The 26,890-nt window shown below is 52.1% G+C and overlaps 1 pseudogene across 1 annotated transcript in view; it reads right to left on the bottom strand.

Annotated features, from left to right (window-relative positions):
• LOC146866942 (lysine-specific demethylase 5B-like) overlaps positions 1-26,890 on the bottom strand; it is a 492,309-nt pseudogene that overhangs the window by 450,971 nt on the left and 14,448 nt on the right. The window lies entirely within an intron of this gene.

Here is a 26,890-nt window from a genome sequence, read left to right as displayed (position 1 = left end):
TTTTTGGATTCACATGTGAAAAATGCGTCTTTTTTAAGGGTCTCCTCTGAGTTAACTGATGCTGCTAGTTTTTCGACTGAACTCAATGCCAGTGCCCGGACCCTAAACTGTATTTCGAATAGACTGTATCAAATTGGAAATGGCTAACTTACCTGTAAGTCCCTAGTAAATGTTACCTAGGTACCCAGGACATGTAGGTTACAAGGGTGGGTACCTAAGGGCTTGCAACAATGGTTGGGCCACCTTGGCCACCTCCCAACTAAAACAGATCCCCAAGTAAAACAGGTCCCACACTGCAGACTGGTAGAGCAATTGTGTACCTGTTAGCCTAACTTTGCCACTGAAAGCAAAGGCAAAGTCACAACTTCCCCTGTACATCTGTGTAAGTCACCCCTCTGGCCGGCCTGCCAAGTCCTAAAGAGAGGGTGCAACATATGACACAAGCAGGACATTTACTCTGCATGTCCTGACAGTACAACACACAAACCCACTGTTTTTACTGTGGAAAGATATGGTCGCCCAATTTGCGAGTACACTATTACATGCTGACCCCCTAGCTGTGCTAACTGCAATACAGTGCCTCATCAGACATGGTTAGCCCCCACTTTTTGCCTGGAATTTGATGTGGTTTTGATTGTAGTGCACAGGGTCCCTGCCAACCAGGTCCCCTTAAGCCAGTGTTTCTTTCCTACAAACGATTTCACAACTGGCCCTTCAGGCTGGTACCAAATACTCCTGTGTTCAGAGAAGCAATCGTGGTGCTGGGGAACTAGAGTTGTCGAGTTTCCGGCCCATGTACTCTCTATGGCTTCCCTGGCACTTACAATATCTAAGAATGACCTTAAATAGTGTAGGGGCATATCTGCTCATGCCTGTGGTACAGTGCACCCTGCCTTTGGGCTGGAAGGCCTGCTAGAGGGGTGACTTACCTATACCTTAGGCAATGCAAGTTGGTATAGCAGTGCCATGTCAACTGTGTTCTTTTTGTTTGCACCAGTCCATGCATGTTGCAGTGGCAGTCTGCATGGCCTAGGTGAGGGGTCCCTCTTCAGTCCAAATGCCCTAGGTAACCAGGTACCATTTTCTATACTTACAGGGGCCTGAAGGGCCAATGGGCACCTTACTTGGGGTGACTAAATCCTCTATTATGCCACCCTCCTATGGGAGGGGGACATAGACCTAGCCCTGAATGGAGGGGTCCTTAATCTTCAAGATGGCGGGGACTGATAGTTGTGCTTCACCTCGCTTCCCCAATCTTAAGAGTTGGGTTGGCAGAGGTGGGCACACCTATTCTTTAGAATTTTTCCTGCCGGTTTTCCCGCCCAAAGTGGGGGTGTAAACCAGGGGCTGCCATCAACTGCTAGCTGCAAAAAGAACTGTTGATGGACAGAATGCAGAACAATGTCATACATTCACCCCAGTACAGAGATCTGGGCCTAAATCCATCGTTGTTTTGCTCACCATGCCATTCCAGTTTGGACCCAGTCATATACAAATCAGTCTTGACCCTAGGATTTCAGGAGCCAGATCGCAAGGTTGAGCTGAGCTGAGCTGAGTTGGGTCCGGGTGCCTGATCTCTCCTGATCTCTCCATGATTCTGGGTTAGGAGGCATGGTGAGAGGTGTAGCTTTTGGTGTGGTACTACCGAGAGTTCCAGCAGCGTGGTGTACCACGGTTGTCTGGCCCATGTTGGAGCTACTAGGATCAGCGTGAGGGAATGCTGTTGTAGCTTTCGCACCACTAATGGAATTAGTGGGAGAGGTGGAAAAGCGTACGCAAATTTGCCTGACCAGTTCATCCATATCGCATTTCCTTTGGACAATGGGTGTGGGTATCTGGCGGCGAAGCTTGGGCATTTTTTGCTTTCGTGGGTGGCGAATAGGTCTATTTGTGGATGTCCCCACGATTGAAAGAACGGGCGAAGAACCTGCGGGTGAAGTTCCCACTCGTGGAACTGTTGCGTCTGTCTGCTGAGCAGATCTGCCATGGTGTTTTGGACTCCTGGGACATGTTGGGCTAGGAGAAAGATTTTGTGTGGAATTGCCCATCTCCATATGCTCTGTGCTAGTTGAGAGAGCTGTGGAGAGTGTGTGCCGCCTTGTTTTTTAATGTAATACATGGCCGTCATGTTGTCTGTGCGAATGAGGACTGCTTTGCCTGAAATCTGTGTCTGAAAAGATTTTAGGGCTAGAAACATTGCTAGTAACTCCAGATGGTTGATATGGAGTAACTTTTGTTGCAGCGTCCATGTGCCCTGCACTGTGAGGTGTAATAGATGAGCTCCCCAGCCGGAGAGCGATGCGGCTGTTAGTATTATTTGTGGAACCGGGTCCAGGAACGGTCGACCTTTGGAAAGGTTTGTGGTGTTCCACCACTGCAGAGAGCGATGGGTGCGACCGTCTACCAACACCAGATCTGTCAGTTGCCCCTGGGCCTGGTTCCATTGGCGTGCTAAGCACTCTTGGAGTGGACGCATCTGGAGTCTTGCGTGGGGCACTATGAAAATGCAAGAGGCCATCATCCCTAACAGTTGCATAAACACTCTTGCTGGAAGGTAGTGTTGAAGTATGAATCTTTGTCGCAAAGCCTGAATGCTTGCAATCCTGGCCGGATTGGGGTAGGCTATTGCTTTTGAGGTGTCTAAGGTGGCACCGAGGTATTGTTTTATGTGGGATGGTGTTAGCTGGGACTTTTGGTGGTTCACCGTGAAGCCTAGTTGGTTAAGGAGTTGGATTGTAGTGGCGGTGTGGTGTATACATTGGTTGTAGGACGTGGCTTTTATCAGCCAGTCGTCCAAGTATGGGAAGACGTGAATGTGCTGTCTTCTGAGGTGTGCCGCCACTACCGCTAGGCACTTGGTGAATACCCGTGGTGCTGTTGTGACTCCGAATGGTAGTGTTGCCCGCCCACTACAAATCTGAGGTACTTTCTGTGAGCATGGTGGACTGGAATGTGGAAGTATGCGTATTTCAAGTCCAGTGTGGTGAGGAAGTCGTTCTGGGAGAGGAGCGGAAGCACCTGCTGAAGCGTTACCATGTGAAAATGGTCTGAATGTATGTATGTGTTTAGGGGCCGGAGATCTAGAATAGGTCTTGTCCCTTTTTGGTATCAGAAAATATAGGGAGTAGACCCCTAAATTTTGCTGATTGACGGGAACTTGTTCTATTGCATGTTTATGTAGGAGGGAGATTACCTCCTGTTTTAGTAATGTGGAATGTTCTTGTGACATTGGGCATTGCCTGGGTGGAATGTTTGGGGGGGGGGTAGATGTTAATTCCAGGCAGTATCATGACCGCATAATTTGGGTCACCCACTTGTCTGAGGTGATGGTCTCCCAGAAATGAAGGAAATTTTGAAGTCTGCCCCCGACCGGAGTGGGATGGTCTGGAGGGAGCGGGGGGAAGTCATTGGGTAGGCGGTGTGGCAGAGCGGGCGGTATTTGTTTTGCCTCTGTCTTTATTATTATTGCCCCTATAGCCGCCTCTTTGATAACCCCTTGTGAAGGTGGACTGAGTGGGGGATTTGTAGGAAGTGGACGCGTTATCTGAGGTGTAGCCTCTAGATGTACTCCGAAAGGAAGAGAGGCGAAAAGAGCGCCTAGGAGGGTGTGACTGCAGGGCTCCCATTCATTTTTTCGAGGGCCTCATCTACCTTTGGGCCGAATAGGTGTTCTTGGTCAAAGGGATGATTCAGGATGGAGGCATGTACCTCTGGTTTAAAACCTGATATTCTTAGACAAGCATGGCGACGGAGGACGCTAGTATTAATGGCCCTGGAGGCTGTGTCTGCTGCGTCTAAGGCACAGCGTATAGAGGTGTTAGTTATTGTCTTGCCCTCTTGAATTAATTCATTGGCCCTAGTTTTATATCTTTCAGGGAGGTGGTGCATTATAGTTTCTAATTCATCATAATATGCCCTATCGTATCTGGCCAATAGCGCTTGGTGGTTGGCGATACGCCATATATTGGCTGCCTGTGACGCAGTGCGCTTTCCTGATGTGTCCAGTAGCTTTGACTCTTTGTCAGGTGGTTGTGCTTCGCCTGACACCTGGGAATTTGATCTTTTTCGTGCAGTGGCAACCACTAGGGAATCTAGTGGCGCAGCCCTTTGATATAGGCAGGATCTGTGGGGGCAGCTTTGTATTTTTTCTCTATGCGTGGGTTAATGACCCTGGCCCTGACTGGGTCCTTAAAAACCTCTGGCGCATGTTTTACCACCCCCTTGAGCATAGGTAGTGTGGAGGTAGACCTATGTGTGGTATCAAGTGTGTCAAGGAGGAAATCCTCCTCCACTGGGTCAGTGTGCAACTCTACCCCGTGATAGTGTGCCGCCCTTTGAAGTAGGTGGTGGAAACCTAAGGAGTCTTCTGGTGGAGATGGCCTGGAAGGGTAAAGGTCATCTTGTGGGACGTCGGGAATATCTGGGTTATTGTAGTCGTCCCATGGGTCTGGGAATCCTGTAGGGGTGGGGTCTTGGGGCACATCTCCTGTATCGTGATATGGGTCGCCCTGATCATCATCGTCTGGAGACGGGGTCGGAGAGCGATGAGGTGGGGGTGGAGAAGGCAGAGGTGGAGAGGGTGGAGGAGGTGGGGAAGGTATTCTGAAAGAGGAGGTAGCAGAGTCCTTCCTCTTTGGAGGTGGAGGCGGAGCCGCTTTGTCCAAATGTCTCTTTTTGGAAGAGCGTGCCAAATGTCCAGTTTTCGGATCCCTGGTGAGAGTTTTTTGTAAGGGAACCGGTGTAAATAGTTCCTGTGACAGTGTTTGGTCCGTCGGCGCTGAAGTTTTCGGGGCCGATGACTTTTTAGGCTTGTCCGTGCCAGTTTGCTTAGCAATGGGCTTGGGAACCTCCGATTTCTTGGTCGGCGCCGAGGTGGGCTTCGGCTTGGAAGTGTCGGTGCCGAGGGCCTTATGGGGTTTGGTCGGTACCGAAGTTGGCGTCGGTACGGAAGTGCTGGGTTTCGACCTCGAGGGCTTTGGTGCGGAGCTCGGTGTCGAGGTAGAGGCCGGTTTCTTTTTCGGTGCTGAAGTATGTTTCTCGGCACCGCTGACAGGCTGGCTCAAGCCCGAGCCGCCGGAAGGCTTATTTGGCTTCTTAACCGGGCCCGAAGGTGGGGTGTGTGAAGCAGTGTCCCTGGTCTTGCCTAGGCCCGGAGGCGAAGGCATGACCGAAGCCTTTTTGGGTGTTGGCGCGGGTGTGGGGGGGGGGTATATTACTCACGACCCTCTGCGCCGGAGTGATGTCCTCCACATCTGAGTCGTCGGCCTCGGAAGCACTGACGAGGTCCTCTTCGGTGCGCTGCTGTCCCGGATCTTCGATGTCGTCTCCGAAGATATCGACTGGAACGGAGGTTGAGGAGTGTGCCATGTTTAGTCTGGCTCTTCGGTCCCGAATAGTCTTTTTCGGTCTGAAAGACTTACGGGCCGGACAGTCTCGAGCCTCGTGTTCAGGGGAGAGGCAGAGGTTGCATACCTCATGAAGATCGGTGTGGGGGAATTTGGACCCACATCGAGGGCACTTCTTGAATGGAGTTCTTTAGCTGGGACCGGAGCTTGCGTAGGCCCGAAGGCCGCCGTCGACAACTGGAACCGAAGATTTGTCGATGAGAAGGTGCGTTGATTGAGGAGATCGCGATCGAAACAATACCGCGATGTGAGGTGAGGATTCCGCTTCGATCGTTGAACTGGAAATGTTCGGAACCGGAGCACAAAGATTACATACGAGCCCGATGGCGGGAAAAAACAGTCTGAGGATGGAGCCGAAGCCCATGCGCAATACGATCCAAAGGAGGAGTCACCGACCTCGTAACTTCCAAAGAGTTTCCAAGAGGAAAAACCAACTGTAAACATCCGGGCCCAACACCAGATGCCGATCTATGCAAAAGTGTGTAATCTGCAGCTCATATGCCTCGAACATACTTTTTCAATATGCACTTGGCTTTTGTAGAAAGTTACAAGTGGTTGCAATAGGCAACACAATTTTAAACACAATAATGCATTGAGTTCAATGGAAGTTTCAAGTTATTTGCAATAGATTACTTTTAGGATTACTTTTGTGATTCCAGGACTAGATCCTAGATTCAGTCCTGGGACAGTACTTAGAAACAAGTGATAAAAGTCGACTTACTGTTATGATTTTTAGACAATATTTTGCTATTTTAAAAGTTGACACTTAATTTCATAGAAAAACAGTCAATGATTCCCTATGGAAGAAAATTCAAGTTGCAGGTATAGTATGTTCTTGTTACTTTTGTAATCCAGTACTGGGTGCCTAGACTCAGTACTGGGACCTTTATCTAAAACAGGCAAGTAATTACGTTTTCACAATTTATACGATTTTTAAAGAATATTTAAAGTTTGCAGAAATTGACAGAAGAAATTTCACAGAAAATCAGTCAATGGTTTCCTATGGAAGAAAATTGGGTTACTGGTAAGTACGGTTGTGAATAGTCAGTGCTGGGTACCAAGATCCAGCACTGGGAGCTCACCTAATAGCAGGTGAGTATTTTCGTTTTCGTTACTCGGCTGATTTTTGGAGAATATTTTAAGTTTTGGAAAGTCCACACTTTGAAGAAATTTCAGGAAAAACCAGTCAATGTTACCCTAAGGAGAAAATTGAGTTATCGGCTTTAAGGTAAGTAATCGACTGGCAGAGTTAAAGTTCTGGGCATAGACTCAGGGGTCCCCTAGGGTCAGGTAGGTACAGTTGTTACACCCTCAGCGGCACAGTGGCAGCCGGGTGCAGAGAGAGTTAGGCCCAATGTTATCCTATGGGAGGCAGGGGGGCCTTGGTTGGTGGCTACTGACTAGCAGGCCACAGAGCTGTGGGAGCTGGGCTCCTGGTCACTTGCTCAGGGCAAATGGGGAAGTAGATAGGTGTAGAGGTTACACTGCCAGGGCCACTCGGGCGGCTGGGTGCAGGGTGCTCAATTGATTTCAATGGGAATGCTCCGGTTTAGAAAAAGACTGCAAGCTCAGGGACGAAGATTCTTCAGGTGCCACCACCACTTTGAGAGGTAAGTTGGATAGTTGGAGGATAGGTAGGTACCCCAGAGTTGGGCACAGGGGGCCGTGGGGCGCCGGGGTGCCTTTTGCTGTCAGGAAATCTTACCCTCTGCTGATCGCGGTTGGGGGGGCACCTGGTTCTGAGGCTGCAGGCGTCGTCAGGAGCGTCGAGGGAAGTCCTTGGGTGCCGGACTCGGGGTCACAGTCACAGTGGGGTCGTCCTCGTGATCTTTGTTCACTCCGGCACAGGTCAGGCTTGGCGGGTGCAGAGTGTGAAGGGTTCGCGGTTCCGGGCTGATGCCAGGGATTAGAAGCAGATTTTGAGTAGAGCCTCTACTCATGGGAGTCGCAGGGGCTTAGAGCCAAAAGGTAGCCACGTCCTCCGGGGTTTGTGAGGTTGCTGGCTGTAGGAGAGTAGGGTCTGCTTTCTATGTTCACCCCCACTTTTTGCTTTTGCTTTACTGGTTTTCGACTTAGATGTGGCTGTGGGCCTGCTAATCAGACCCACAGCCCTGCTGTTCTCTCTCTAAATTGATACTATGTACTTTAGGTGCATAACCCATTTGGATAGGATCACCTTATTGGCCCCTGTACAGTGTACCCTAGGTACCCAGGGCATAGGTGTACCCTAGGCCTACCAGGGGCAGCAGCATGTATTATGCCACCCCTGGCCTGGCCTTCCATTTTGACACAACTGGCTGATCACTCAGCTGGGGCAAGGTCGTGTAATCACCCCTTGCTTAGGTGTAGTATTCCTATACCTAACTTACATATAGACACATGTGTACCTATCAGTCACTCCTATGGCAGGCCTTAACAATCCTGGAGGCAGAGTGCTTGGTAACATGTGAGATGGTGCTCTAGCATGAGCTGAGCCTGTCTGCAGCTTTCGGAACCATGTCCTTATAGCTGTTCTATGATATAGCCTACCATATACTCTTAAAGTGCCTTATAATCTTAAACGGTTATGGTAACTATGGTTTGGCTTTATCGAAACATGTCGTGTAAGGTGTCTAACACTGTGGAATAATACCCCCATACCATTTCTGGACATGAGGATATTATTCCCCCCTTCTAGAGGGAAAGACATGTTAAAATCATACTTCACTGTTAGTCTCTGACCAAAGCCTCAGCATCACAAAATAGATGCTGCTGCCACGACACAAGTCTGACCTCCTGCTGCTGGGAGTTATCCCAGCCAGGGAGGCCTGGACAATAGGTTTCCTGCTTGGGGAGGTGCTAGCACCTCCCCAGACAGCCTTTAGTGTATTGGGGCAGGGTGGGCTGAAAGGAATGAGACATGCCTGGGGCACACAAGGTGTTCCTTGCATAGTCCAGTTCAAACCGGCACTGGGGCACTCCAGCCCCAGCTCTGGCGCGAAACTGGACAAAGGGAAGTGGGTGTAACCACCCCCTCCCAGGTCCCACCCATAAGGCGTGACCTAGCAGGTATCCCAGCCCCCCAGATTAGTATAAGAGTGGGAGTTGGGCCTCAAGACTTTAGATTATCCTGAACCTGCAACTTGAGCAGAAACTCTGGACCTTCGACATTCGACGAAAGAAGAAGACTGAAGAATCTCCCTTGTGGCCAAGGAGTGGCTACCCTGTGCAAACAGGCACCATCAAGAGACTACCCTTTGCTTTGCTAAAGTTCTACGAGGGACCGGCTGCAGAGCCCGACCAGAGCCTTGACTTCCAGACTTCTCCGACCCTGATCCACATCCACAGCAGAGCTGAGATCCGTGGAGGCGACGAGAGACGTGGGACCGGCTACCTGGGAAAAGTGGCTAGTATCTTCAAGCGCAGCTTCTGAGGCACCCTCGAAGTTGTGCACCGGGGATTGAGAAGCCCCAACCCCAAGTACCATCTGCACCGAAGACCAGCCCCCCACACTCCACGAGTCCTGCGTGGGGCCCTTCTGCATTTTTCTGCTTGCCGCATCTGTCCGGTTGCTTGCCCGCTGGCTAGTGGCCTTTGTGACGACGCATCCTGTAATCTTCACCGCTGGTTTGGCTCCTCCAGACTGGCTCTGGCTTCTTTGAAAAAGAGAAGCACCTCAGACCTTCTTGGTCTGCACCAGAAGCAAGTCCTCCGTTCTTCGTGGGTTCCGCTTGCCAAGGCTTGGTGAGTCCTAGTCCAACTTCGACGCCGCCGACAGCAAGAGCCTTCGTGGGACAGCTCGCCTCCTGGTCCTGGTCGTCCTCGACATTCCCTGGTCCTCGTGGCTGCAGCGACAAGCTTCACCTTCACCTGCAATCTTCACGACATCACCTGGTTCCTTCCTGGTTCCACGTGGTCACTGGCTAGTGACCTTGACTCTGTCCCTTCTGCTTGCAGGTATCCTCTCTTCTTGATCCCAGCCTTGGGATCCACCGGACACTCTTCACTGACTGCCTGTCAGCAACTTTCCTTCAGGCATCCATAGAAGTCCACGACGAAACCCGACGCAAGTTCACACCTATGCACCCGCAGCCTGTGGGCTAGGTAACTTGGGTACTTCGGTGCTCACAAGGGTAGTAACTATCCTAGGGTCTAGTTTCCGAGTCTCGACTCTCTAGCTGCTTCAGAAGTGTCCTTAAACTGTTAATTTCTAACAACTACTATTTCTATCGACTTTTACGCATTACGCGTGAGTGTTTCCACTCTGCACCTGAATCCCGTGGGCCTCCCACTTCCTAACCTTTGGTAGTATAGTGTAGCCCCAGCGATTCCCTAGGCCTAGGCCTATCCTATTTCCGTGACAGTGGTCCTTATACCACTTACTTAGTATATGGATTGCGTGGCCCCTAGGGCCTGACTGTATTACTTACCTGTGTGACTTAATGTATGCATAAATAAGACTGTGTTGTACTTACCTCTAATCTCATAAAGAGTGCTGAGGGTTTGACTAGAATAAATACACTTTATTTTATATATATATCTGTTGTGGTGTGTTAGAATGGGGAACCTCTGGTTGGCACAGGTAGGTACTTGTGACAAGCAGTGGTCCCTTCTTCTATTCAGGGCGAGAGAATTACCCCTTCAGAACAACCCCTGCTCACCCTATAGGTAATGTGGCGCGAGCAGTCCGGTCTAAACTTCAGGGCGCTAGTCAGTTAAGCATTTATGATCACACACAGTAAACCACAACGATCCCCCACAAATGGACACCAGGCGTAAGTTGTATCAAAAATACGGATGCTTTATATAAAAGATTCTTGGTTACGCAGGCATGTACAAGACCATCAATAACGGTTGCGAAATGGAAGCCACAAGATGATAATTAGGCACAGTTCTTTTCTTTGGTAACTTATTCGATCACGAGCGCTTCGCAGGGCTCGGTTGAGTCGGTCCAGTCACGATGATGCGCAGTGCACCCAGGATACAGTGATACGGGGAAATCAGAATGTTTCGGACCCCGAGTCCGATAGAGAGTTCACTGTACCTGGGAACGTGCGAGGTGCTTGGACGAGTCGTCAGGGGAGATGCAGGTTCTGCACCTCGCGGGTCTCCGGATCAAGAATTCAGCGGGCGGCTCTCGGTAGACAGGTGCGGCCCAGGGCCTCTGACACGGACTGTGCGGGAGGTCACTGCGGAGGGCGGCACGGTCAGACTCAGGCTGGGAGGTGAAGCGAGGCGGCCGGATACGTTACGACGTACGGGCGGCCGTCCGAGGCTTGATTTCACTTCCCAAGTAGAAATCCGGCGGGAGGGCGAGAGGGCACCAGGCACGCTCCAGTGGCAGGCAGGTGACAGGAAAGCGGGGCGGCCAGCCTCGATGGGTCCAGAGCGACTCAGGTAGAGCGGGGCTCTCGGCGAGGGGAGGCGGCCAGGCTTCTGGGTGTCACGGCCCTAGGAGGGGTGGCAAGGTGCGCAGAGCACTCCGGCGGGAGAAAGCACACGGCTCGAGTTCTCAGACGAGCGGAGACACGGTGAACCCACTGGTCCTGGGGTTCAGTTCAGGGGGCAAGCTCTTCTTCCAAGCCCTTGGAGATAGTTGAAGAACAAAGTGCAAAAGTCTCTTTCAGTCTTTTTCCTCTCCTTCCTCAGCAAGGCACCTACTGCAGGCCAGTCCCTCAGGTCAGGGAAAGTTACTCCTCCTTCAGCTTCTTCCAGGTCCTTCTAGTCGGGCAGAGTTCCTTCGTGGTTCAATCTGGATCTGATTTCTTAGGAGCCAGGCTCCTACTTTTATACAGTGATTCTTTTGTTCTTTAGCGCCAGGGGGCCTGGGCCTGGCTCAGCCCAGTTCTGGAGTACTTTGTTTTGGTGACTCTGCTCTTACCTTTCAGCAGCAGGGCAGAGACATCAGCCGCTCCACAGGGGGGCGGAGCCGGCTTTGTGGTGCTAGAGCACAGGTCTATTCAAGAGTCAAGGTGTACTCCTCCCACCCATCTTGGTGTAATCTCTCTACCCACCACCTGGAATCCCCCCAGCCCTGCTCCTGTACTGTTGCTAGGCAGAACACACACCCCCAGCAGAGGCGGACTGAGATGGTCAGGCATGCAAAGGCTAACTTTCTAAAAGCAGCATTTGCAAACCCAGGATACTAAAATAACCTTTACTAAAAGATGTATTTTATTATCCCGAGTTCAGGCATACTAAACATGACTTTCTACCATGCTCTCTGAGTCCACTGGGGTCACAGCGTGTAGCGATCCCAGCAGCCCATTCTGGCCTACGGAGAGCAGGTAGCCTTCAATAGTGAAAAACGAAAATGGCTGTAATTCACTATTAAGACATGCCACACACATCAGGGCATGTCCTACCTTATGCCTACAATGCACCCTGCGCTTAGGCCTACCAGAGGGGTGACTAACATGTAGTTAAGGGAAGGTTTAGGGACTGGCAAGTGGGGACACTTGCTCAGTCAGCGCGACGGTACCAGACCGCGCGCAGGTTCTGCAGTGGCAGACCCTAGACACATTTTACCCCGCTGCTTCGGTGGGTGGCACAACCAGTGCTGCAAGCCCACTAGCAGCATTTGGATATACAAGCCCTTGGCACCCCTGGTGCACTCTACTAGGGACTGATAGTAAACCAAATAAACCAAACGTGGAAGTCAATTCACATAATACATTTTACCATAGGGAGCACTTGCACTGTGGCACTGGATGGCAGTGGCACAGTGCCCTGAGCAGCTAACACCAACACAAAACACATTGAGGCACAGACAAAAATGGAAGGGTGACCCACGCCAATGGTGCCAGGTCTAACACGTGTCCCCTCCAGCTGAAAAGTGGGGAGAACTACCCTACCCCAGGGAGTTCTGCATCACTAAGGCGGAAAAACCTGGACAGGCCGTCAGCATTGGCGTGATCTGTGCCAGGGCGATGCTCCACCGTAAAGTCCATACCCTGTAGGGAGATGGACCACCTCAACAGTTTTGGGTTCTCACCCCTCATTTGCATCAACCATCTGAGGGGCCTGTGGTCGGTCTGAACCCGGAAGTGAGACCCAAACAAGTAGGGTCTTAGCTTCTTCAGCGCCCAGACCACAGCAAATGCTTCTCGTTCTATTGCACTCCACCTTTGTTCCCGAGGAAGTAGCCTCCTGCTAATAAAGGCTACGGGTTGGTCAAAGCCCTCCTCAGTGATCTGTGAGAGAACAGCCCCTACACCATGCTCTGATGCATCCTTCTGCACCAGGAACTCTTTGGAGAAGTCAGGTGCCAAGAGCACGGGCGCCGTGCACATGGCAGTTTTCAGGGTGTCGAAGGCTTTCTGACAGGTGTCAGTCCATATCACTTTTCTGGGCTGCTTCTTCGAAGTCAGCTCTGTCAAGGGGGCAACGATGCTGCCATACCCCTTGACAAACCTCCTGTAGTACCCGGTGAGTCCTAAAAAGGCCCTCACTTCCGTCTGGGTTTTTGGGGGCTCCCAAGCCAGGATGGTTTCAATTTTGGGTTGGAGGGGCGCCACCTGGCCGCTCCCCACTTGGTGTCCCAAGTACACCACTGAACCCTGCCCGATCTGGCACTTGCTTGCCTTGATCGTGAGGCCTGCCTTGCGCAGCGCCATCAACACTTCCCAGAGATGTTGCAGGTGTTCTTCCCATGTGCCGCTGAACACTGCGATGTCATCCAGGTATGCGGCGCTGAACTCGGTCAGCCCAGCCAACACCTGGTTGAACAACCTCTGGAAGGTGGCAGGGGCATTCTTCATCCCAAAGGGCATCACCCGGAACTGGTAATGCCCATCTGGTGTAGAGAATGCGGACCTCTCTTTGGCCCCATCAGTTAAGGCGATCTGCCAGTACCCAGACGTTAAATCAAACGTGCTGAGGTACCGTGCAGCCCCTAACCGATCGATGAGCTCATCAGCTCTGGGGATGGGGTGCGCGTCAGTCTTCGTGACTGAGTTGAGTCCTCGGTAGTCCACACAGAACCGGAGTTCGGGCGTGGCACCCGGCGCTGCAGCCTTTGGGACCAAGACCACTGGGCTGGCCCAAGGACTGCTGGAGGACTCAACCACCCCTAGGGCAAGCATCTTCGAGACCTCCTCTTTGATGCAGGCTCTGACCCTGTCAGTTACCCGGTAGGCCTTGTGCTTCACAGGTAAGCTGTCTCCTGTATCTACATCATGGACGCACCAATTTGTGATACCAGGAACCAGGGAGAACAGGTCAGGGAACTGCCCCAGCAGCTGGCGGCAGTCACCCTGTTGCTCAGGGGTCAGGGTGGGTGAGAGGTTAACTCCATCCACTGACCCGTCTCGCTCTGAGGCTACCAAGAGGTCAGGAAGAGGCTCGGACTCCTCTTCCGTCCCATCATCGGTGGCCAAGAGCATGCCCACTTCGGACCTCTCCAAGTGGGGCTTCAGTCGATTGACATGTAGGACCCTTAGGGGGTTCCTAGGAGACCGCAAGTTCACCAAGTAGGTGACAGAACTCTTGCGCTCCACAATCTCAAAGGGTCCTGTCCACTTGTCCTGGAGTGCACAAGGCTCCACAGGGGCCAGGACCCACACTTTTTGACCAGGTTGAAGCTCAACCAGAGTGGCATTCTGGTCGTACCACCGCTTCATTTCCTCCTGGCTGGCTTCCAGGTTTGCCTCAGCAAGTTGCCTGAAACGCCTAGTCTGGTTCCGGAAAGCCAGCATGTAACTGTATACATTCTGGGGAGGTTTCCTGGGAGATTGCTCCCAGCCTTCCTTGACCAGACTAAGAGGTCCTCGTACTGGGTGGCCGTACAAAAGCTCAAAGGGACTGAACCCTAGAGACTTTTGTGGCACCTCGCGGTACGCAAAGAGAAGGCATGGTAAGAGGACGTCCCACTTACGCCTCATGGGTTCCTCGAGACCCATAATCATGCCCTTCAGGGTTCGGTTGAAGCGCTCAACCAACCCGTTTCCTTGGGGATGGTAAGGTGTGGTGAACTTGTAGGTTACACCACACTCTTGCCAAAGGGACTTCATATATTTCGATATGAAGTTGGTCCCCCTGTCAGACACCACCTCTAGAGGGAATCCTACTCGTGAGAAAATTCCCATCAGTGCCCGTCCCACCACGGGGGCCGTCACTGTCCTCAGAGGGATGGCTTCAGGGTACCGGGTGGCATGGTCCACCAAGACCAAGATAAACCTGTTGCCCATGGCTGTCTTGGGGTCCAGCGGCCCCACAATGTCAATCCCCACCCGCTGGAATGGGGTACTGACCACAGGGAAAGGTTGGAGTGGAGCTCTCAGCTTCCTTCCACTCTTGCCACTTGCCTGGCAAGTCTGGCATGTCCTGCAGTGAGTGTCAGAAATCCTGCGCATTTGGGGCCAATAAAAGTGGGTGACAAGCCTTTCAAAGGTCTTGTCCTGCCCCAAATGTCCTGCTAACGGCACATCGTGAGCCAGCCCCAGTAGGAAGGCTCTGAACTTCTGGGGTACCACCAGCGCACGGGCTGACCCAGGTTCAGCAACCTTAGGCTCTGAGTATAGGAGGTCGTTCTCCCAGTAGATCAAGTGAGTTCCGGACTGATCACCATTGGCCTGGGCTGCAGCCTGCTGCCGCATACCCTCTAGAGAGGGGCACTCTTTCTGCTCCCTGCAGAATTCCTCCCTGGTGGGGCCTCCTTCTTGCTGCCAATGGGTCAGCTCAGGCAGGTCCCCCAGTTCGGCTATCTGTTCCCCGGTAGGCTCCAGGGCATCCCCCTCAAGGTCTGCTTCCTCCTGGGCCGTGGGAACTTCAGGAGCCGGATTCCCGTGCCTCCCTTGCCCTCTCTCTAAGGCCGGTTCCTGGGCCTCTCCCTCAGGCTCCAGGGTTCCTTCAACACCCCTACCGGCTGCCATCAACCGGGTGGTCACGCACGCCCAATCAGGCAAGCCCACCATCCGCAGGTGAGTTGTCTTCTCCACCTTCTCCCAAGGGGAGCTCTCCAAATCGTTACCTAGGAGACAATCAACAGGCATGGCCTCTCTCACAGCCACTTGCAGAGTACCAGAGACCCCCCCCCACTCAAAGGGAACCTGAGCCATTGGACACTGACTCTCTGTGTTGTCGGCGTTGACAACACGGCAGAATGCGTGTGGGACAACCTGCTCTTGAGACACCAGGTGTTGCTTGACAGCAGTCACACTGGCTCCCGTATCTCTAAGAGCCCCCACCCTCTTGCCATTTATGGTCACCCACTGCCCATACTTTTGAGTATTGGGGGGCAGCTGGGCCTCAGCGACCATCTCACTGTCTCCTAATGAGACTAGGGTCATCTGTACGGGATCCCCCGCCCCTTGGACATCTATCTCCCTCCCCAAGGCTACACTATTCACCTGCTTGGGGGGTGGAGCACCAGAGGGTGCTGGTTTATCATACAGGGGGCACTTGGGATCCACGGAAATGTGCCCCAGGTTGTTACACTTGTAACATCTGAGGGGCCCTCTTTGAACAGGGTTACCTGTCGGGCCCCGGTCTGCTTCGGGGGTGGGGGTGGCTGAGAACCTTTCCCTTGGTTCCCTGGGGAATTACTTTGGGGCCCTCTGTAGAACTCCCTCTGTTTACCCTTGTCCCCCCCACTCTTCTGCTGGGGACCCTGAACACCTTTGGCGGGGCCTCCCACGGGACCCTTGTGGACCCTGGTGCTGATCCAGCGGTCCGCCTCCTCAGCAAGCTTCCTCGGGTTGGACAGCTTGCTATCGATCAGGTGCTGGCGTAGCTCAGGAAAACAATTATCCGACAAGTGCTCCCATGCAATTAAATCAAACAGCCCTTGGTAATCATTCACTTTGCTACCCTTCACCCAACCATCCAGCGCTCTGCAAAAAAAAGGTCACATATTCTACATAAGTGGTACCAGGTTTCTTGGTGCAATCCCTAAATCTCTGTCTGTACAATTCAGGAGTTAACCCATACCTTGTCATAAGAGCCTCCTTCATGTGTGGATAGGATGTGTGGACATCAGAGGGGAGGTCTAGCAGTGTGTCCCGCCCCTCACTCAGGAACCTTCCCCACAACCCCGCTCCCCAATCCTTCTCAGGGACCCGGTGGGAGGACATGGCTACTTCATAGGCCCTGAACCACTGCCCAATATCATCCTGCTTATAATATTCTTTGACTACATCTTTAGGAATGTGCACCCTTGACTCTGTTGAATTGCTGCCACCAGAGGGTGAGTTGTCTAAACTCCTGGCCTTGAGATCCAACTCCCTCATTTTTACCTCATGCTCCATGGCCAGTTTCTGCCTTTCCATCTCCATTTGCAGTTTTGCCATCTCCACCTCATGTGCTCGTGCAGAACTCCTGTCGGCCATCTCCTCGGGCGACAGGCCTCTGCTAGGCTCAAAAACACCTTCTGGGGGTATCACCTCCCGTGCATTCTCGGGGAACTTTGATTCGTGCCAGGCTCTCAGCGCTTTTACGTACTGATCCTTGGTGCTTAGTCCACTTTGCTTGATTCTGTATTTGGAGAGATATCCCTTCAGGACATCATTTGTGCACTTCCTCAGTGCCTCGGGCTCCCAATCGATGTCATCCACTCCAGAGAATACAGAGGATGCTCCGCCTCCATTGACTGAGCTAGGCATGGTTTCTTAAGGTGGAGATTCTTCTTTAGCAACAACTGCCAATCAATCTGTGGCTGCGTTATAGGTCTGCTCTATGTGGTGATCAATAATTCACTGTATGTAAATCATAAATGCAAATTCGAAAAATCCCACCGCTGCCACCAATGTTAGAATGGGGAACCTCTGGTTGGCACAGGTAGGTACTTGTGACAAGCAGTGGTCCCTTCTTCTATTCAGGGCGAGAGAATTACCCCTTCAGAACAACCCCTGCTCACCCTATAGGTAGTGTGGCGCGAGCAGTCCGGGCTAAACTTCAGGGCGCTAGTCAGTTAAGCATTTATGATCACACACAGTAAACCACAACGATCCCCCACAAATGGACACCAGGCGTAAGTTGTATCAAAAATACGGATGCTTTATATAAAAGATTCTTGGTTACGCAGGCATGTACAAGACCATCAATAACGGTTGCGAAATGGAAGCCACAAGATGATAATTAGGCACAGTTCTTTTCTTTGGTAACTTATTCGATCACAAGCGCTTCGCAGGGCTCGGTTGAGTCGGTCCAGTCACGATGATGCGCAGTGCACCCAGGATACAGTGATACGGGGAAATCAGAACGTTGCGGACCCCGAGTCCGATAGAGAGTTCACTGTACCTGGGAACGTGCGAGGTGCTTGGACGAGTCGTCAGGGGAGATGCAGGTTCTGCACCTCGCGGGTCTCCGCATCAAGAATTCAGCGGGCGGCTCTCGGTAGACAGGTGCGGCCCAGGGCCTCCGACACTGACAGTGCGGGAGGTCACTGCGGAGGGCGGCACGGTCAGACTCAGGCTGGGAGGTGAAGCGAGGCGGCCGGATACGTTACGACGTACGGGCGGCCGTCCGAGGCTTGATTTCACTTCCCAAGTAGAAATCCGGCGGGAGGGCGAGAGGGCACCAGGCACGCTCCAGTGGCAGGCAGGTGACAGGGAAGCGGGCGGCCAGCCTCGATGGGTCCAGAGCGACTCAGGTAGAGCGGGGCTCTCGGCGAGGGGAGGCGGCCAGGCTTCTGGGTGTCACGGCCCTAGGAGGGGTGGCAAGGTGCGCAGAGCACTCCGGCGGGAGAAAGCACACGGCTCGAGTTCTCAGACGAGCGGAGACACGGTGAACCCACTGGTCCTGGGGTTCAGTTCAGGGGGCAAGCTCTTCTTCCAAGCCCTTGGAGATAGTTGAAGAACAAAGTGCAAAAGTCTCTTTCAGTCTTTTTCCTCTCCTTCCTCAGCAAGGCACCTACTGCAGGCCAGTCCCTCAGGTCAGGGAAAGTTACTCCTCCTTCAGCTTCTTCCAGGTCCTTCTAGTCGGGCAGAGTTCCTTCGTGGTTCAATCTGGATCTGATTTCTTAGGAGCCAGGCTCCTACTTTTATACAGTGATTCTTTTGTTCTTTAGCGCCAGGGGGCCTGGGCCTGGCTCAGTCCAGTTCTGGAGTACTTTGTTTTGGTGACTCTGCTGTTTCCTTTCAGCAGCAGGGCAGAGACATCAGCCGCTCCACAGGGGGGCGGAGCCGGCTTTGTGGTGGCAGAGCACAGGTCTATTCAAGAGTCAAGGTGTACTCCTCCCACCCATCCTGGTGTAATCTCTCTACCCACCACCTGGCAGCCAACCTGTCTCCTGGAATCCCCCCAGCCCTGCTCCTGTACTGTTGCTAGGCAGAACACACACCCCCAGCAGAGGCGGACTGAGATGGTCAGGCATGCAAAGGCTAACTTTCTTAAAGCAGCATTTGCAAACCCAGGATACTAAAATAACCTTTACTAAAAGATGTATTTTATTATCCCGAGTTCAGGCATACTAAACATGACTTTCTACCATGCTCTCTGAGTCCACTGGGGTCACAGCGTGTAGCGATCCCAGCAGCCCATTCTGGCCTACGGAGAGCAGGTAGCCTTCAATAGTGAAAAACGAAAATGGCTGTAATTCACTATTAAGACATGCCACACACATCAGGGCATGTCCTACCTTATGCCTACAATGCACCCTGCGCTTAGGCCTACCAGAGGGGTGACTAACATGTAGTTAAGGGAAGGTTTAGGGACTGGCAAGTGGGGACACTTGCTCAGTCAGCGCGACGGTACCAGACCGCGCGCAGGTTCTGCAGTGGCAGACCCTAGACACATTTTACCCCGCTGCTTCGGTGGGTGGCACAACCAGTGCTGCAAGCCCACTAGCAGCATTTGGATATACAAGCCCTTGGCACCCCTGGTGCACTCTACTAGGGACTGATAGTAAACCAAATAAACCAAACGTGGAAGTCAATTCACTGTCGCGAAGGAAGAGTCTTGACTCACCGTCAGCAGGGTACAGCAGGAACGATGCGTTGCTAAGAGGCCCTCTCCCCACAGGGGTGACACCCCTGCGTGCTCATAAAACACCGCATGTATGTCACCCTTCTAGGGGGAAGGGTAAAAAGGGAGAAAAGAACCAAAACAAAATAATCTACTGCTGGCAGGCTCAGGCACGGGAGGTCCTTGCTAGATACTCTTCTCTGGTAAGGTCCACCCCAAGAAGCCCTGCAGGTGGGACAGAAGCACACAACACATCAGACGCGCGCTCGGCTCCTAACCCCCCTTCTCTAGCTCCCCTCCCTGCTTATACACTTACTTTGGCCAGTTTATGCTTTTCCCCTTAGGTCTGCAGGTTGAAGAAACAAATGTCTCCGTACAGTACTCAATGGTAGGAATGTTACTAGTACTTATCTGCAGTGCGGGAATACTGGATCTTCCTTGGTTACTTCACCAGGAAGTCTTCATGAATCTCGGCATGCCCAGCTACCGGCGTCTCCCGGGTGTCCTTGGGGAGTCGGCCCGATAGGGATGCAGGTCCCCGAGACGGTAGGGAGGAAGGAAACAGAGAGCCGCGCTTTCGCGGTAAGTTGGGGGGTGTGCGGTCGTCACCGCGATGCAAAGGGGGAGTTGCGGTTTATATTCCTGTAGCAAAAAACCATAGAGCCGGGTAACGCGTAGAGCGCGTCACCACCAGGTAGGCGAGTGTGTACCACGCACCCGCCCTTCTCTCCGGGAAAGGGAGCAGCGCTCACCTCAGCTGGGCTCGAGGGTTTTTTCTTTCCTTGCCGCGCTCTGGAAGGGCGGCAGTGGTGAACACGGGCCAAACGCCCGTGAAGAATCCGGGAAGTGGAGAGGTTCGAGCCGAACTTCTCGCTCCGTAGCAACGAGGCCAGTCAAAGGGATCTCCGTCTGAGACCCGGAAGTACTCAAAGTGACAAGCCCCGCGTTGCAGGTAGGCGGAGCTTATAAAGGCCCCGCGCGACTCACCCGAGGAGTCTGGGAAGTGTAGTTTCTAGTCGGGCTCAAGCCTACGCTGCGCCTCAGCTATCTCCTCCGTCCCTGCATCCTGACAGTACCCCCTCCCCAGGTCCGGCGTCTCGACGGCCTGCCTGGCTTCAGGGGGTGACGGGAATGAAACTGCTGCAACAACAAGGGGCAGTGGAGATTGGACTTGGGTTCCCAGGACCGCTCCTCGGGGCCGTACCCTTTCCAGTCCACTAAATAGTATACCCGCCCCCTGATGACTTTAGAATCTAGGATACTCTGCACTTCGTACTCCTCTTCTCCTTCTACCTCGATGACTGAGGGGCGGACCGGGACCCGCGTGTCTGGGTGACAGGGTTTGAGTAAGGAGACATGGAATACTGGGTGTATGCGCCACTGAGGTGGCAGTGTGAGTTTCATGGCTACAGGGTTAATGATTTTGGCAATCAGATAGGGGCCCAGGTATTTTGGCTGTAAGCGGGTGTTGCCCTTGAGTCGTAAATGTTTGGTACTAAGCCACACTCGGTCTCCAACTTGATATTCTGGTTCAGGGTTTCTCTTTTTGTCTGCCTGTTTCTTGTCTCGCTCTTGAGCTTCTTTCAACTGGTTCGTGGCTGCGTCCAAGGTCTGTTTGAGGTGCGCATGGTGTTCTTGTATAGAAGGGTGCGAGGAGGTTCCGGGCTGAGCGAAAGGCAACATGTTGGGATGAAACCCTTGGAGACAGTAAAACGGGGAACATCCTAAGGAGGAATGGGTGGTATTATTGTAGGCAAACTCGGCGGACCACAGTAAGCTGCTCCATTCATCCTGATGTTGAAGCGTGAAGCACCGAAGATACTGCTCTAGTGTTTGGTTAAGTCTCTCCGTTTTCCCATCCGTCTGGGGATGATAGCTGGAAGAGAGACGAGCATCGATCTTCATACAGGCACACAGGTGCCTCCAAAATTTTGATGTAAATTGGGTTCCCCTGTCAGTGATGAGGATGGATGGCACTCCGTGTAGTTTCACAATGTTTTGTAGGAAGACCATGGCTGTGGTGCTGGAATTTGGTAATTTGGTAAGAGCCAAGAAGTGCCCCATCTTGGTTAAATGGTCAATCACTACTAGGATGGTGTCATACCCTTGACTAATGGGCATCTCTACTATAAAATCCATTGATACAGTGTGCCATGGTGTTGGTGGAGTGGGTATAGGTCGTAGCAATCCACTGGGTCTTTGGTGTTGCGCCTTAGCTTGAGAACAGATGGAACATCGGGCCACATATGCGGCTACATCCTTTCGTAATGATGCCCACCAAAAATATCTGGCTAGAGTCAGTTCTGTTTTCTGTATTCCCGGATGTCCTCCCAAGGGGGAGTCGTGGATCCACTGCAACGCCTGTTGTTGGAGGTTCTCGGTAGGCAACAGGATTTTGTTTTCATGGAACAGGTATCCCTCCTTCATGTGTCGTTGTTGGGGGGCTTCTTGGATCCAGGCATGGGGATCGACTGAGGCGAAGTGTTCTTTTAGTTCGGTACAGAAGTCGTGAGACGACAGTATTGCCACTGTCTCTTCGGGAAAGGACGCCCTTTGCAGGATCACAGGAGGTTCTTCGTCTTCTTGGGGAGCCAGGGGTTCTGCCACCGGGGGTTGCGACAAGGCGTCTGCCTTTCCGTTCTGGGGGCCGGGCCTGTACTTGATCACGAAGTCAAAGTCCGCAAAAAATAGCGACCATCGGAGTTGTCGAGGTGTCAGGGCGCGGGCACTTTTCAAAAAGAGTAGGTTTCGATGGTCCGTGTATATTTCCACGGTGTGTCTGGCTCCCAACAGATGATGACGCCACTCTTCGCAGGCTCTTTTAATGGCTAATAGCTCTTTGTCCGAAATAGTATAGTTGATCTCGCACGGAGTCAGCTTCTTTGAATAGAACGCGACGGGATGGAGTTGTCCGGTTCCAGGATGACGTTGTGACAAAACACCTCCTATGGCGTAATACGAGGCATCCGTTTCGAGAATGAATGGCAGCGAGGCGTCCGGATGTCGCAATACCGGGGCGCTGACAAAGAGTTGTTTGAGCTCTTGAAAGGCCTTTTCTGCTAAAGGAGACCAGTGGAATGCCACCCCTTTTTTCAAAAGAAGAGTCATGGGCTGAATGATTTTCGAGAAGTCCTGAATAAAGCGCCGATAAAAGTTGGCAAACCCCAAGAAGCTTTGCAGGGCCTTTACACAAGACGGCGACATCCATTCCCGAATGGCCAAGGTCTTCTTAGTATCCATACAGAGTCCCTTAGGGCCTATGACATACCCCAGGAACTCCACTTCTGGGGAATGAAACAGGCATTTTTCGAGCTTCGCATAGAGAGAATTTTGTTGGAGTCTCTCCAGTACCGCAGAAACATGGGTAACATGGTCCGTCAAGGAGGTGGAATACACTAAAATATCGTCAATGTAGACGATGCAGAAGACGTCCAATAGGCCCCGCAACACCTCGTCCATAAAGTACTGGAAGGCGGCGGGGGCGTTACAGAGACCAAATGGCATCACCTGATATTCATATAGGCCGAATTTGGTTCTGAAAGCCGTCTTCCATTCATCCCCCCCGCCGCACTCGTACCAAATGATATGCTCCCCGAAGGTCCAATTTCGTGAACACTGTAGCCCCTTTCAATTGATCTAACAGGACCGGGATCAAGGGGAGAGGATATCTGTTCTTCTTTGTGATGCGGTTGAGGGCTCTATAATCGATACACGCTCTCAATCCTCCCTCGCGTTTTGGTATGAAAAAAAGAGGAGATGACGCTGGGGAGGTAGAATGTCTTATGAAGCCATTGGCCGTGAGGGTTTTGAGATATTGCTGCAGATATTCCGTTTCGGCTTCTGTGAGGGCGTATATGCGACTACAGGGAATGCTGGCTCCTGGTTCAATGTCAATGACACAATCATATTCCCGATGAGGCGGGAGGGTGTTCGCCTCTTGTTCACTGAACACCTTTTGGTATTTGAGGTAGACGTGGGGTAGAGTTGTCGTACAGTTCACGCTGGCTGGTACCTCACTGTTGGCCAGAAACCCCGCGGGGTTGCTTGTGAGCGGTGGCGATGGTCCCGTTACTCTGGTACAATGCTCCTTACAATAAGGAGAATTCAGCGTAACCGACCGAGCGGTCCACTGTATTAAGGGGTCGTGGAGCGTGAGCCAAGGCATGCCTAATATTAGTGTAAACTGGGGTGCGTCAATAAAATCAAAGCGAATGGCTTCTTGGTGGTGGGCTCCGATTCTCATCTGAATTGCAGGTGTATGATATCGTATGGGCCCTGATGTTAGTTCAGACCCGTCCACCGCCTTGACCATCTCAGGTATTTTCTTCTTCACCCCTTGTAGACCTATGGCTCTAGCATATGTTTGGTCAATAAAGTTGCCTGTTGCGCCGGAGTCCAGCAACGCATGCACCGATATCAGGAACGTCCAAGGTCACATAGATGTTGATATGGGCAACCGCGTTCTGGACGGTGTTGATCGCCGCGTGGCAGACCTCCTTCTCAAGGGGCCACAAACAAGGGGTCTGAATCGTGTTTGGGCCTTCTAGTTTTCCGGTGATTCGGGGGAGTAGGCCATCGCAGGCACTTTCTGTTCTCCCTTGCTGTCTCGAGACGGAAGTCGGACTCTTGCTTTGCATTCCTTGATGAAATGACCAGGCTTCCCACAATAGAGACAGAGCCGTTGCTTCCTTCTCTTCTCTCTTTCGTCCGAGGTCAGGGGTCCTCTGATCCCTCCTATTTGCATGGGTTCGCTTCCCTCTGTGCCAAGGGTAGGACTCTCGTTGGGAACGCGGGCGCGGGGCGTTGAGAATCGGATCTCTGGGCGCGGTTTATCTCCCTTTCTATCTAGGAGTCGATGATCGAGCTGTACCGTGAGATCTATTAGCTCGTCACATTCGGAGGGTAAATGTATTACCTGGGCCAACACATCCTTTAGCTCACTTCTCAATCCTTGGTAGTATAGAGATGACCGTTTTTCAATAGGCCAGTCTGTTTCGGACACAAGTCTGTTAAACGTCGTAATATATGTAAGCAAGTCTTGACTTCCTTGTTTTAAGGTGAGTAATTCTCTGTCCAAGGAAAGGAGATGCGCCTTCCTATCAAATAGTTTACGCATCTCGTCACAGAAGGTGTCGAAGTCTCTCAGGATTGGGTCGTTTCTTTCAATAAGGGGAAAGGACCAACTAGCAGCATTCCCACCCAGATAGGACATGACAAATGCAGTCTTGGTTTGATCATTATGGAAGATCTCGGGTTTACATAGAAAGTGTAATTTGCACTGCCCCAGGAAAATGCCGAATTTCTTTGGGTCGCCATAATATCGTTCGGGAGGTGCCAGAGGCAGGTATGGGGGATGGAGGACCTGGACCGTCGAAGAAGTCGCACTCCCTCCTGTCGCTCCTCCTCCCATCCCTTGCTGAGTGGGTGGTGGTAGTGTCCACGGTTTGATGTATTGGGACCCTCGCTTATCGCTAACCCCCTGACGAGATATCCCTGCGACCTCTCTCCTCATTGTGCTCATCTCATTGCGGAGGTCTAGATTCTCCCCGCGAAAGGCGTCTACTTCCAGCCGTAAGGCTGTTATCGTTTCTAACACCGAACTAAGTACTGTGTTAGTATCCATCGTTCGGGCTGTACTAAAACGTGGGCTTGTCACTCTGTCGCGAAGGAAGAGTCTTGACTCACCGTCAGCAGGGTACAGCAGGAACGATGCGTTGCTAAGAGGCCCTCTCCCCACAGGGGTGACACCCCTGCGTGCTCATAAAACACCGCATGTATGTCACCCTTCTAGGGGGAAGGGTAAAAAGGGAGAAAAGAACCAAAACGAAATAATCTACTGCTGGCAGGCTCAGGCACGGGAGGTCCTTGCTAGATACTCTTCTCTGGTAAGGTCCACCCCAAGAAGCCCTGCAGGTGGGACAGAAGCACACAACACATCAGACGCGCGCTCGGCTCCTAACCCCCCTTCTCTAGCTCCCCTCCCTGCTTATACACTTACTTTGGCCAGTTTATGCTTTTCCCCTTAGGTCTGCAGGTTGAAGAAACAAATGTCTCCGTACAGTACTCAATGGTAGGAATGTTACTAGTACTTATCTGCAGTGCGGGAATACTGGATCTTCCTTGGTTACTTCACCAGGAAGTCTTCATGAATCTCGGCATGCCCATCTACCGGCGTCTCCCGGGTGTCCTTGGGGAGTCGGCCCGATAGGGATGCACGTCCCCGAGACGGTAGGGAGGAAGGAAACAGAGAGCCGCGCTTTCGCGGTAAGTTGGGGGGTGTGCGGTCGTCACCGCGATGCAAAGGGGGAGTTGCGGTTTATATTCCTGTAGCAAAAAACCATAGAGCCGGGTAACGCGTAGAGCGCGTCACCACCAGGTAGGCGAGTGTGTACCACGCACCCGCCCTTCTCTCCGGGAAAGGGAGCAGCGCTCACCTCAGCTGGGCTCGAGGGTTTTTTCTTTCCTTGCCGCGCTCTGGAAGGGCGGCAGTGGTGAACACGGGCCAAACGCCCGTGAAGAATCCGGGAAGTGGAGAGGTTCGAGCCGAACTTCTCGCTCCGTAGCAACGAGGCCAGTCAAAGGGATCTCCGTCTGAGACCCGGAAGTACTCAAAGTGACAAGCCCCGCGTTGCAGGTAGGCGGAGCTTATAAAGGCCCCGCGCGACTCACCCGAGGAGTCTGGGAAGTGTAGTTTCTAGTCGGGCTCAAGCCTACGCTGCGCCTCAGCTATCTCCTCCGTCCCTGCATCCTGACATTCACATAATACATTTTACCATAGGGAGCACTTGCACTGTTGCACTGGATGGCAGTGGCACAGTGCCCTGAGCAGCTAACACCAACACAAAACACATTGAGGCACAGACAAAAATGGAAGGGTGACCCACGCCAATGGTGCCAGGTCTAACATGGTGTCCTTTCATTTGGTATTCAAGGGATTATATATGGTATCACAGCTGGCTTCACATGCCATTCAGAGTTTAGCCTAAGACTGCTCTTGTCCATGCTACCACTAGGATAGCTGGTCTATAAGGTTGACTTTACAACCAATCACCATAAGGGTATTTGGACTGATATAAGGTGTACACTAGAACTAGTGACATCATACATCAGGCCAACTTCTCACATTGGTGAGCAGCGGTTGGGATCTGAGCTTGCTGTTGTAATACCATTGTAATCTTGAGATACTAAATTGAAAGATCACACAGATATTGTCTAGGTACATATAACATAGATTTTAATACTTAAGTCCTACTGGACTTAGTAGTTGTAGGTTGAAGGGAGTAACACACCCTGACTACAACTACCAGAGAGGTTTAGTAGAAACAACTAGTGTAGGTAGGTGCACACGCCACACCCTCACTAGATCATGTCTCTGGGAGGAGATCAAGTAGATGCTCTCTCAGGAGGGTCAGGTCTGCAGAAGACCCCCTCTAGATATGATACCCTAACATTCCAGGAGATGAGGCAATTGTGTACCTCCAGAGGAATAAAACAGGGTGCAAACCCTACCCTCCTTCAGTTAAGACAACTCCTAGAGGAGTATGATGCTCTGAAAGCCTCTCAGGCAGGTACCCTAGGTACAAAGGAGGGTCTACCCACCACAG

This window comes from Triturus cristatus, chromosome 1_2 (genome assembly GCF_964204655.1).
Source record: "Triturus cristatus chromosome 1_2, aTriCri1.1, whole genome shotgun sequence".
NCBI lineage: Eukaryota > Metazoa > Chordata > Amphibia > Caudata > Salamandridae > Triturus > Triturus cristatus.
The sequence above is the reverse complement of the archived record's forward strand: the minus strand, read 5'-3'. Positions and strand labels throughout refer to the sequence as shown.